Raw genomic sequence first — 13,999 nt, forward strand, 5'->3', positions numbered from 1 at the left:
GCATTCCCACCAGCAATGTATGAACGTTTCTATTTTTCCACATTCTCACCAATATTTTTCTTTTTTTTTTCCTGTTGTTGTAGCTATCCTAGTAGATGTGAAGTGGTATCTTATCATGGTTTTAACATTAGTTTCCCTAAAGATTAATGATGCTGAGCATTTTTCATCTGTTTACTGGCAATTCATATATATTCTTTGGAGAAATGTACATCCTTAATTGGATTATTTATCTTTGATTAGTACATTTAAAGAGTTATGTATTTCAGATATAAGTCCCTTGTTAAATATACAACATGCAAATATTATCTCATATTTATATATTATTTCACTCTATCATCTGCTTTGGAGAATAGTTTCTCACTTTGATGAAGCCCATTTAATGTACTTTCTCTCTCTCTCTTATCACTTATGTTTTTGGTGTCACAGCTAAGGGATTTTTGTCGAATCGGAAGGCTCAAAGGTAAACTCCTAAGTTTCTTATAAGAGTTTTACATTTTTAGTTTTTACATTTAGGTCTATTATCTATTTGGAGTTATTCTGCTATGGTGTGAGAAAGAGGTTGAACTTCCTCAGTTCCATGTAGATATCCAGTTTCCCAGCACCTTTTGTGAAAGGGCTATTTTCCCTCCATTGAATTGTCTTGGAACCACTGTTGGAAATCAATTTACCATAACTGTGAGAATTTATTTCTGTTCTATTTCATTCCATCGATCTACATATTTATGGCTGTACCACACTATTTTGATTACTGTAGCTTTGTAACAAGTTTAAAAAATTAAGAAATATAAATCCTAGAAATTAGATCTTTTTCAGGGTTGTTTATTTCCCCCACCTCTATTCTGGGTTCTTTATATTTCCATATGAATAGAATATTCCATAGAATAAGCTTGTCAAATTTTGCAAAAAGCCAGCTAAGTTTCTAATAGGCATTGCACCAAATTGGCAGATCAGTTTAGCTATATAACATAAGTTTGAGCACATAATGTTTTTATTTTTATTTATCTAGGAGCATTTTCTGTTTTGTTCCTTCTCCTTTAGCCCATTGATTATTTGGAATTATGTTTAATATGAACATATTTCTGAATTTTCAAAATTTCCTCCTGCTATTCCTAATTTATTTCATTTGTGGTTCGAGAACAACCATTGCAAAATTGAACTCTTTTCAGCTATTAAGAAACCTTTTGGGGTGCCTGGGTGCATCAGTCATTTAAATGTCCAACTTTGTCCCAGATCATGATTTCATAGTTACTCAGTTTGAGCCCCGTGTTGGGCTCTGTGCTGACAGCTCAGAGCTTGGAGCCTGCTTCAGATTCTGTGTCTCCCTCTCTCTCTGCCTCTCCCCCACTCTCACGCTGTTTCTCTCTGTCTCAAAAATAAATAAACATTAAAAAAAAAACTTTAATGGACTAGCATGTTATCTGTCCTGGAATTTGTTCCATGTGTGTTAAAGAATCTTGTGTATTCCACTTTTGTTGGGTGGAGTTTTCTACAGATATATGTTAATTCTAGTTAGCATATAGTATTTTTCAAGTATTCCCTCTTCTTCCCCCTCTCCCTGCCTCATGCTGAATGGGAGATTTGTACTCAGTCAATATAACCATTACTATTTTTGTTATTTTTGTATCCCTGAGGTATGCTGATTCTAGACAGGGTCTTTTCTTTTACTTTAGAATCTATGTCTAATTTTCTTTGAGACAATAAGAGGTCATTTGAAGATCTCACACTAGGATATACTTCTACACTATAACACAATTATCCACAAATAAAAAACAATTGATTAGAATTATAATTGATTAGAATTATAATTTTTTAAGCTAATCTTTTTTTTAAGTTTTTATTTTGAGAGAGAGAATATGTGCAAGTTTGGGAGGGGCGGAGAGAGAGAGACAGAGAGAATCCAAATCATGCGGGGCTTGAACTCACGACCATGAGATCATGACCTGAGCTGAAGTAAGACGCTTAACCAAATGAGCCACCCAGTTGCCCCAGAAACATACATTAATTTCTAATGAATATATGAATACACCCCAAATTTTTCCAAAATATTTTATGTAGTTAAGGGCATGATCCATCAACAAGTTTCACTGGTGAAAATTAAAAATTCCTAGTTAAAAAAAATTGTTAATTTATAATAATTATATTATTTACCCTGATGAATCTCAAAGCTGCTTAGTATGCATATATGTTTTATGTTCATGTAGAAGAAAATAGATGTAACACTAATGTAGCATAAAGGCAACATTTCTTTACAAATATAGAATTTGCATTGCATTTCTAATTAAGAATGATTACTGTGTACTTTAAAGCATTTTCTAAATTAAGCCTGTCAGATATACTTAAAAAATATTTTAGAAGGGAAGCATAGCAAAGTATTTCACTTGTGATGAATTGTACCTTGTATATATGTACTAAATACAATTTCTAAATGCTAAAACATATGTTATAGGGGCTCCTGGGTGGCTTAGTCACTTACGTATATGACTTCAGCTCAGGTCATTATCTCACAGTTTGTGAGTTCGAACCCCGTGTTGGGTTCTATGCTGACAGCTCAGAACCTGGAGCTTGCTTCGGATTCTCTGTCTCCCTCTCTCTCTGCCCCTCCCCCATCTCTCTCTCTCATAAATAAATAGACATTAAACATTTTTTTAATATGGTATATATAGCTGCTTTATTATCATTGTTGAGGAATCTACCTAGGATAATGTACTATAAATACAATCACATAACTATATACCTATAAGTATTTATTAATGTAATACTCACTAAGTTGCCTAAACCCAAAGTCAAACTTAATACAAAAAATTTAAATTTTCACAAGCATAATATGCTAGTATAATATATGCATTGTAGTAAGATATTTTCACTTATATCTAAAGATCAAAGAAAGTTTATGTTAAGAGAAATAGAACAAACATTTCAAAACGTTTTCTTCAGTCTATTGATTATTCTTAGATTTTTTAAATTTTAATATTGGATATTGTTCTAATTTGCATGCAGGGGGTTGTAACTGATTAACATTTTCAGGATGGTAGCTAGAAAAAAAATAAATGAACAGACAAATTAATTTTAAATCAGAGAACTATAAATTCAGAGATTTTTAGAAATTAAATTCTAGACAAGAAAAAAAAAACTTGCTAAGTGAGTAAATATTGAAAGGTTCTTTCTCTTCTAGAGGAACGTGCTAACACTGCCCAGGTGAGAGGACATTGAGACTGCCACAGGCAGCAGTATTCTGCTGGAATTGAAAAAGAACAGTGGAGATTTATAGTGGGAAAATGGGCTAATGTACAGATTAGATTCTATTAAAAACATAAACACAAAGCTATTTTTCCATGCCCCAAAATTTTCTTCATAAAACATTTGAAGCAAGAGAGCAACATACAAGAAGCAAGAGATAGACCTAGAATGATTTGCAGCACTTAGAGACAATTACTTTCAGAATGAGAACACCATAATAAAGTCAAAATTGCTCATAGTCTCAAGGCTTTTTTCTAGCTTTACTGAAGTATAATTGACAAAAAAATTGGAAGATATTTTAAATATACAACATAATGATTTAATATACATTTAGTATACATTGTGAAAGGATTCCCCCATCAAATTAACACATCCATCGTGTCATGTATTCACCTTTTTTTTTTCTTGTGATGGGAACATTTAAGTTCTACTCTCTTAGAAAATTTCAATTACACAAATACAATAAAATTGTATTTTACTGTAATGATAATACAATAATATTGTATATTATTAACTATAATCATCATTTTATACATTAGATCCTTAGACCTTATTCACATTATAACTAAAGGTTTATTATTTTATTAACCTCTTCCTGTTTACCCTACCCATCAGCACTTGGCAACTTTTCTACCATGTTTCTAGGGAGTTGAATTTTTTTTTTCTGTAGGTTCCACATATAAGTGATACCAGGCTGTATTTTTCTTTCTCTGTGTGGTTTATTTCCCTTAGCAAAATGCCTTCCAGTTCCATCCATGTTGTGTGAAGTAACAGGATTTCCTTCCCTTTTAAAGCTTAATAATAGTCCTTTGTGTATGTGTGTATCTCATATTTTCTTTATCCATTTATCCATTCCTCTATCCATGGGCTCTTAGACTTTTTAAATTCTAATAAAAATTCATAACATTAAATTCACCATCTAACTATTTGTAATTGTACAGTTCAGCTGTGTTAAGTATATTCACATTGTTGTGCAACTGATCTCTAGGACATTTTCATTTTGCAAAACTAGAACCTATTCTTAAGACTTTTGAAACCAGCAGTTAACTTAAAGTAACTAAATTTGCAAACAACATAGTCTTGGTCAGCCCAAGTCCTCATGAATCAAATAAATTTCCTGGCATAGCTGCTTAACAGACTAAAGTATGTGCAATCTCTGGAGTAAATAATATTACTCCACTTTAGGCAGTACTTTAAAATACAAATCTCATGGGAAATATATTTTTTTTTAATGAGAGGACTTAAGAAGGAACAGGAAAATATGATTCTTTAATAAAGAGCATTAATAATTAGAAGGAGACTTATTCAGCAGTTGGAATATCAGACCAGAGATTTAAAATGATAATTATGTTAAAGTAACCAGAGAAAAAGATGAAAATTGGATTAACGGTGGAGAATTTAGACAGAAAAACTATCTCTACCACCAACAACAAAGTATCTGAAATAAGGATTTCAGTGCATGTAGTTAACTTTGTCTTTTATATGTAGCCTAGTGCTATCAGTGACCTCAAAGAAAAACAGAGAGGAATTTTTCACACTAAAGCACAAAGGGGTAAAGTAACGAAAAACATACAAAGTAAGATGCATGTTGGATAATATCGAACAACTGGCAATAGGAATTGTTGGAATCTCAGAAGGAAACAAGAGAATGAATAGAGAAGAAATATTTTAAAATGTAATGTCAAAGAATTCTTGAAAAATAATGAAATCCTTATCCACAGATTCAAGAAGCTCTATAACTCTAGACAAGATAAGCACAATGAAAACCTTACATAAGCTCCTATAGTCAAACAACTGAAAACCAGTGATGCAGAGAATATCATAATGCAGCCAGAGGAGAGGAAGAAAAAAAATGCATTACAACAACAATATGTGCATATTTACGTATGCATAGGTTTCTCAGTGTTCCCTTAAAACATCTTGGTCTCCTGAAATACAGAAATGTATACAAATATAGCTATATATTTGCTCGTACATACCTTAGAAGCATTTCATTCTTCATATCACATAAGAATTAGATATGTTGTCATTTTTCTAGACAAATGCCCTTATCTGAGAGGATCAAATGGTTACAGCATAGGTTGCTAGGTTGAGCCTCAAGTTATAAGACTAGAGGGTGATATATCTGGATATTTACATTGTAAGAAATAGGAAATCCAGAACTTGAATCTTCTTTAAGTCATAAAAGTTAGAGATCTACTGAGTTTATCTGATCCTTAGAAAAATATCTATTTCAAGATGATTGTAAGAAACAAGGATCCTTTTCACCTTATATCCAATGAGCAAAAATTGTCTTTGTCTCTTTCAGTATGTATATGTATATGTGTATGTATATGTATATGTGTATGTACATGTGTATCTGTGTGTGTACATGTACATGTATATGTATGTGTGTGTGTATATACAAATGTGTATATGTACATATAGTTTGTTTATACTTATATACTTTATTTATTTATTTACTTGTTTGTTTTCCAGAAAGGAATGAGCTTTCTCCTTATACAAATGGAGAAAATCCATTATCCTCCTTCCCTTCCCTATGAAGTGACTGGCTTCTCTTGTAAGGTGTTTTTTTATTTTGTTTTCCATCTGGCTTTTGTTGCATTTCACCTTAGGTAAGGTTTGTGGCAGGGCATAGACAACATACTTATTATTTACTATAATTAACAAGAAATTATTGCCCAGTCCAGAACACTTCATCTGCACATTCAGGATAAAACGAATAACCATAATAATTAAAACTCAACCTTGGGGCACCAGCTGGCTGATGCCAGTACTTCTTAAAGGACACAATAAAACTTGTGCTTCTACTGTTAGAAAAACTGCACACTGCATCCCGGTGTTACTACCGAAGGAACTGCCAGGGTGAAGAAGTGTCACTAGAGTAATGTTCACAAGAAGAGAAACAGATAAGAAGACCACATGAATGTCCCAGGAATGATCAAGTCCCTCCTTCCTCCTCCTAACTTAAAGTATCCTTCTAGTGCCATCTACTTTCAGAGCCGAATGGAGCCAGCTGAAACAGCAGATAGCTGTTCTGTTCATAGTTCTAGGTCCAATATCAAAAAGTAGAGTAAAGAAAGGCCTATTTGTAGCTCCGACATAACAACTAACTAACACAGATTGTTTCTAAGAAACAGGAGATATTCTATCAATCTATATTATCTGATACTCCTATGAGTGATTTGTTTTTCTTTTTGAGATAGCGTCATTTAAATCTGAGCTGAAAATTTTTCCAGTTTTTTTATGTTTGTTCAGGATTATATTTTAAATATTTAGAAAGGAAAACAGATTTGTTCTCTTTAAAATTTATATTAGAGGGGCGCCTGGGTGGCGCAGTCGGTTAAGCGTCCGGCTTCAGCCAGGTCACGATCTCGCGGTCGGCGAGTTCGAGCCCCGCGTCGGGCTCTGGGCTGATGGCTCGGAGCCTGGAGCCTGTTTCCGATTCTGTGTCTCCCTCTCTCTCTGCCCCTCCCCCGTTCATGCTCTGTCTCTCTCTGTCCCAAAAATAAATAAACGTTGAAAAAAAAATTAAAAAAAAAAAATAATAATAATAAAATTTATATTAGAAAAAATGTACAGATTGTTAAATACAAAAGTGTTGGTCTCTTAAACTACATTCTAAGCAGGAGCAAACGGTAAATGAAATAACAACAAAGCACAGATGTAAACTCTGTTGATTTGACAAGAAGAGCAAAGTTTAATCAAAATGTCTTATAACGCTAAAGAATTTTCTTCAGCTAGAAGGAAAAGGCAAATGGGGGTGGTGGTGGCTGACAGAGATACCCAAATAAGTGTTTTCTGATGTTTGTCAGGATTTGTGTAGTGGTGCAAATATAGACATACACATTCATAGGTGTGAGAAAATGTCATCATAACTCCCTGTATCAGAGAAATGGATTTTGTTTAGTAAATACATTTATAACTGTCTTGTGGGGAAAGGTGAAACCCTTGAGGGAATCATTAGGTAGGAAGTCTATAAAAGAACTAGCTAAAATTTTCTCCACGAGAAATAAGCAAGAGTTTGTGGAGTAAGAGGAGGGTATGGGAAGAGATCAGCCGCGACATGGCATGAGGCTAGGGCTAGACACAAGGGAAAAAGAGCCAATATAACATATCCCATGAAATAGGTTATAAAAAAAAGAAACAATTAAATACATTTATGCCTAAATTTCAAACTGAATGTGTGAGTATGTTTTGTGGGCATTTCGCAGAAGATATGTATATGTACACACCACATCTTCTTTATTTATTCATCCATGGACACTTAGGCTGCTTCCATATCTTGGCCTTTGTAAATAATGCTGCAGTGAACATAGGGTTCTATGTATATCTTGGAACTGATGTCTTTGTTCCCTTTGGTAAGTATCTAGAAGTAGAATTACTCGATAATATGGTAGTTCTCTTTTTAGTTTTTTGAGGAACCTCCATAGGGTCCGTAGTGGTTGCACAAGTTTACATTCCCATCATTGTTGCCAACACTTGTTAGTTTTTGTCTTTTTGACAATAGCCGTGCTGACAGGTGTGAAGTGATAGTTAGGTGGTTCTGATTTGCATTTCCCTAGGAACTAATTAGTGATGTTGAATATCTTTTCATGTGTCTGATGGCAACGTGTGTGCCTTCTTTGGAGAAATTTCTATTCAAGTTCTCTGCCCAGTTTCAGTCAGGAATTTTTTTGTTGTTAATTTTCATAAGTTCTTTATATATTTTGGATATTAACAGCTTTTCAGATGCATGATCTGCAAATACCTTCTACCATTCAGAAAGTTCCCTTTTCATTTTGTTGATGGTGTCCTTCACTGAGCAAAAGTGTTTGAGTTTGGTGTAATGTCATTTGTTTATTTTAGATTTTATGGCCCTTGCCTAAGGAGACTGGAGCAAAAAAAAAAAAAATTACTGCTAAGACCAATGTCAAACAGCTTACTGCCTGTATTTTCTTCTAAGAAACATATTTATTACAAGCTTTCTTAAACACTTCACTATATGAATTACAGAATGGGTATCTCTCCCTTAAATGAAAACACTGCAGAAGATACAACGAAAGTAGCTTTCTAGAATCATCTTTATTACAGGTTTTCTTAATTTTTAAAAATTCAGAGAGTGCTCTCCAAACTACCTATATCTTGCTTCTTCAAATATTAATGAAAGCATATTTATTTAAGCTTTAATATTTCTTAAAATAAAAAGTATTTTGATTTCTTTATATTATAATATTCAACTGACCAGACAAAATGCACAGTTCTATATTAATTTTATCATCTACCTGTGATTTAATACTCTTCCACAAGCTGTTGAAAACTATTTTGATTGCTATGCAGCCACAAAGAGATATAAAAATCCTCAAGTGTCTAGCTACTCATTTTTCCCAGTTAATTATAAATATAAGAAATGTAAATGGGGAAAAATCTTACAGTATAATGAAGATAATATCTACAAATATCATTCTTTTTCTTGAAACTAATTCTCAAATAAGCACACTACATTCAAAATTTTATTTTTTAAGATTCTATTTTCGAGTAATCTATACATTGAAGACAGGGCTGAAAATCATAATTCCAAGGTCAAGAGTCACATGCTGTAGCAGTAACTGAGCCATTCAGATGCCTCAAAACTTTAAAAATTTTAAAATAATAGTTAACTCAGTGGCTTCTCTTTTAGTTTTCATTGTAGCTAATATATTAATATTCAATTGTAAAATTATAATTATTTTGACATTATTTAAATAAACACAACATTATCAAAATGGAAATGCAGCTGGCAATTACCTAAGGGAAAAAAAGTCAGAGGAAATGTAGGCATTTTTAATATATCAAAAATACTATTAATGACATTAAAGCACCACGTTATCTGGGAGTACACACTCTATTGAATACATAAAACTCAAAGTTATAATGTATACAAGACAAAGATGGACCTGACCACATTGCAATTCAGCACAGTGGACACTGGCGACTTAGCATGAAATATAAATGAACACATTTGAGAATCATTTAAGAGTCAACCTCTACCATATTTGGATAGTTTTATAGAGGAGAGGGATAACTTTAGGTCTGCTGGGTAGATGCATAGAGGAAAAACCTGATCTTGAAGCAGGGAAGTGATGACAAATAGGAATCTATTAGAACAAACTGGTAACTATGAAGACCAGTAACTCATGTCCACTTCTCATTGATACCATTCTTGACAATGCAAATGACACATAAAAAAAGATGGTATCCTTTGCCCTGAAACTGTATATACACCTAGCTAAAGATTCAGTGAAATTGAAGGGAAAAAACAAAATATCTGGCAGAGGCTGGAAAAGCTGTGGGCTCAGCTGCTGTCCTACACCAACAACGTGCATTAGCAGATTAGTGACAATGCACACAAGTTGCAATGACCCCTGGCATACTACACCAACATACACAGCATGGGTGCTGCTGTTTAACTGCTTGCTTCCAAATCGCCTAAAAATCTCCCTTGGGGCCAAAATCTAACGAAAAATTCTACAAGGAAAGTGCTTTTTGAAAATGTAGTTTCAGCTCAGCTATGTTGACACAATACAAAACCACTACAAGTTTTATGACTTTGAGATCGGAAAGTATTGGAAGTACTTTCAGCAGTTAGGAATGATGTATGAAGATAGCTGGAAAATCTCAAGTGGAGAATCACAGTGCAAACCCCTAATGTTTTGTAGTAAGACCATGATTTCCTTTGCTACCAACCATCCTCTGTTTGAAAAACAGTCTTTGGAAAGCTACTAGACCCTGGTAACTGTTAAATGCCTGACTTTGGAATACCATATAACAAGACCACTCATCATAAATGGATCCAGTGAATAAAATCAGACCTGAGCAACAATGTTCCACTCTAAATGGAAATTTTATGTCTGAGATGGTGTCTAAGCAGGTCCAGAGGCAAAAGTAAATATAAAATACAATTGGCTAAGTGTTTGCTCTTATTGCTTTGTTGCCCACAATTCAACCAACACTAATGACTTCATGGAGAATTCCCTTTGACCAGGTAGTATAGGAAAGTGTAGTTTATAGTTGGTTGTGCATGATATGCTGGCACCCACCCAAACTTGATGGCTACTATATTACAGGAATGGCTGTGAAAGACAGTAGTCATAAAGCACAGACTGGGGGTCCTTATGTCTAGTTTCCTACTTCAAGAGGAAGAAGAGGTAGTCTGAGGAATGAATCTACACTAATTCATGAAACAGGGGCTAAGGGAGTTTTTTGATGATCAGGGCTTTGAAAGAACAAAATTGGAAAACTGTTGATAAGTAAACTGTAGGAGAACTATTTATATGCATCTTTCAAAACGGTCAAAAAATATAAGATACTCATGTGCAATGGAAAGGCCCACCAAAGGGCAATTCAAAAGAAATAGGCTTTTAATAAACAGGTGAAAAAGATTACTTTTCCTATGGATCTTAATCATTCTCCTTCTCCAGCCATCCTGCTGTTTGCTCAATGGGCTTATTTACATGATCTCTGTGGTAGCAGGAATGGAGACTGTGCATTGGCTCCATAATACGCATTTCCCTTAATTAAGGCTAATCTGGCCACCTGCTGCCACTGCTGGATGTTAATTGGCAATGGTAAAGGCCAATATCCAGCCAGCCTCTGGTGAAAGGTTTATTAGAGCCATTTCATCATGGAGAAGGCTGTCATTTATCCAATGAAAATAGATGCATATACCACATACAGATTACCTTCTCTGTTCAAAAATCTTTTGCTAGACTCTCATTCAGTGACTAAGAAATTACTGTTTGCATTTCCTGGCTTCCCACAAAACAACAACTCTAACTACAGGCTGCACAAAGGAGTACATTAATACCTATAGAATTCACGGTGGTGGCTTAATAATATTATAAAATCCTCTCTTAAGGGATTAATTGAAGTGTCAGTTGGGAATCAATATCCTGCACCTCTTTGGTTGTGTTATTGAATTTGATACATACCATAAACCAGCTGTGAATATATGTTCCTTTTTGTGTTACACACAGTGTACCCGGGTGCAGCAACCAAAGGTTTTAGTGCCAAGTAGATCATTTCACAATGATACCTAATTGTGGGGTACTTATAATGCAGTAGATTAATTACCCCAAATTCCTCATATCCATGTATATATATATGGCATATGTATATGTATATATATATATGGCATATGTATATGTATATATACATACACATGCTTGCCACATGGCTTTCCTTTTATATCATCCAGAAGTGAAGTCTCCTCTAACCCTTAAATCAGGCCTGACATTGTGTATCTACTATATGCTCAGCATTTATCTGTAATGTACCAGAACTTCTTTAATGCACCCATGTATTTAAAATATATGTTCTTAAATAGGAAGAGATTCACATTGATAAAATTATCTGTGTGATTTAACAGATGCTTACATTGTGTAGAGCCTCAGATAACTTGGACTTGAAGCTATATAGAGAAATAAAGAAAATTATAGGTGAGATGTCAGTCTGGGGATATTCTAGGATTAGTTTAGAGACAAAGTTGAATAATGCACATCATATTACACAGGAAAGACAAGCTATAAAGACATTTTGAAATGTCAGAATAAAAGGAAAAGTATACTTTGAAGGTTAGCAAAAGAAAAGTTATACAATAGATCTTTAAAGCCATCAATTTATATAACTATATTCCAGTACATATAATGTTATCTGTTATAGGCCAAAAACATACAGTGATGAGCAGAATTTGGAAGCAGTGATATTGAACAGGAAATGAGAAAATGTGCTTGCTTGTGAACATGCCAGTGTTGAAATGCTTGAAAGAAATGGAAAGGTAATAGGTGAAAATATGGATCTAATGCTCAGGAAGGAAAAAAGGCTGGAAATACATATTTGGAACTTATAAGCTTACTGAATACAGTGAAAGAATGGAAGGGACTGTGATCTCCAAACACAGTACAAATTTAGAGAAAAATTGACCATGACACCACTATTTTAAGTATAGACTGAGGACAAAGAGGCAATGAAAATAGCACAAGGCACAAAAAAAGTGACTCTGATATGGAAGGAAAATATAGAGAATCCAGGCAAGAAAGGGGTATCTTGTTTTTTGGTTTTTGTTGTTGTTATGATTTTAGGGGGTAGTAAAGAGACATAATAAAAGAAGCACAAGTCTTTGTTTCTGGGTATGCTTTTCCAAATGGGTGATAAACAATATAATAACCTATAACAAGATTTTAGCAGCACTCCATTCATTGTTAGTGACTTTAGAATTTATGTTTTAATAAAGTTAATTCATCTTGTAGATACATGAACATAAATCTGACACAAACCACCCTGAATTTAATTTAGCTACCCCTGTATATATGTTGGCTCTACTTTAAATCTCCCCAATAATGAGCATTAAGAGAAATTCAATGATTAGCAAATCATAGAATAAGATTTTAAAACAGATAAACCATTTAACTATTCTTAAAATGTGATTTGTTCCTCTTCAAAAATTAAACTTAATTTTAACAATTCTATGTTCAAATGTATTTCTTTTCCATTATTTCTATTATTTCCTATTGTGCATGTACATTGATCATTGCTAACAAAATGAAAAACACTGCTTTCTTTGAAGGCAGAATAGTGAGCAATAAACCAGGACCTTGTTGAGTCTGGGATATCACCTAGCCTTTCAAGATTATCAGCCTCCTGTGACTTGAGGAAGATTGCTTTCTCTTATCATGGAAGATTTTCTAGCATATTAATTTATATGCAGATCAAAGCTCCAATCCTTTCATTAAGGTGACTCAATATTACTATTTAGCTTACGACTATTTTTGCAACATGTTGTCGATTGCTTTTAATAATTAACCAAAAAGCAGATAGTTCTGCATTTAGTCAGAACGTTCATTCTAATCTTTTTGAATTCAGAAGAATTACTGTGTTGATATCCTTCCCAAACTTGTTATAATAAAATTTATAGGTATATAAAAGTGAAATGAATTGCTATCTCTTTGAAAAGCCTTATTCAAAATACAGTTTATCTCAAAATTTATATTCAAGGCAAACTATCACCACTAAGACATTTAAATTCTGTTTGTTTTCTGGGAGAAAGGAAGTTCTGTGTTTTAGTGTATGATTTCCGTAATGAAACTTCAGAATTCAATTAGGCATGTTTGTAAATTGTACTGATTCTATAAAAGAGATACATGGTTATATTAGTTCAAAAAGTAGTATGATATGATACTACAATTCATATTAAAATAAATGTGATTGCTGTTTGGAATCTGTACTGATAAGTATATATACATCTTTTTTAAAAAACCTATCCACAGATTCATCCCAGCATTAACTACCATCTTCTAAGGGAAGTTTTATAAATTTCATTTAAAGTATTTCAGAAAGGAAAGGAGATTTTGAGAAATAACTCTCCCAGCTGAATGCATATATAATGTGCAAAATAAGTCCTGTTAACTTCATGTCCTAATATTAAAGTTCTGCAGTTGGAATTGAGCTTAAAAAAGAAGAGAGGACATATTAATTTTCCATGTATTAAGATCAACTTAAATCCTTTACTGTCCAATAACACCTCTATAAATTTGTGTTCTTTGATGTGCTAATCTGAAAATCCTGAACAGTTTAAAAAAAACACATTGATCTTATAGTTCTTTGGTGACCTTTGTATGGAAATCATTTGGATCTGAAAAACACATGTTAGTGTTCCCCCCTCAGTTTCATTTTTGGAATAAATATCAAGAGTTGGTGCTATGCTTTTAATCAGTTGTAAGGTATTAGAAAGCCTGACATAATAAAT

Source organism: Prionailurus viverrinus, chromosome A1 (genome assembly GCF_022837055.1).
Source record: "Prionailurus viverrinus isolate Anna chromosome A1, UM_Priviv_1.0, whole genome shotgun sequence".
In the NCBI taxonomy this organism is placed as follows: domain Eukaryota; kingdom Metazoa; phylum Chordata; class Mammalia; order Carnivora; family Felidae; genus Prionailurus; species Prionailurus viverrinus.